Below are 238 nucleotides of genomic sequence, written 5' to 3'. Positions count from 1 at the left end.
TTTACAATCAGTGCTATTTTTTATTAGTAAACACCGTCCCCTTTCTTCCTAGATCTGCTCTTAAGAAACAGCTATCAATAAAATTCAACTTTATTGGCACAAACCACCAGCAGGAACTTTTTTTAAACCTCCGTGTTAATTCCCCCCAAATCAGCATTAATGCCTTGAATTCTTTGAGATACAAAGGACATTCTTCGTAATACGTAAGTCACGTTCTGCCCCTCCTCTTTCTCTATAC

General features: G+C 37.4%; 1 protein-coding gene across 1 annotated transcript in view; it reads left to right on the top strand.

Moving 5' to 3' along the window:
• The window catches only part of LOC119584971 (microtubule-associated protein futsch-like), a gene marked incomplete at its 5' end in the record, with an annotated part of 346,977 nt that overhangs the window by 207,570 nt on the left and 139,169 nt on the right, over nucleotides 1-238 (top strand).

The sequence above is a fragment of the Penaeus monodon genome, chromosome 19, assembly GCF_015228065.2.
Source record: "Penaeus monodon isolate SGIC_2016 chromosome 19, NSTDA_Pmon_1, whole genome shotgun sequence".
In the NCBI taxonomy this organism is placed as follows: domain Eukaryota; kingdom Metazoa; phylum Arthropoda; class Malacostraca; order Decapoda; family Penaeidae; genus Penaeus; species Penaeus monodon.
The sequence above is the reverse complement of the archived record's forward strand: the minus strand, read 5'-3'. Positions and strand labels throughout refer to the sequence as shown.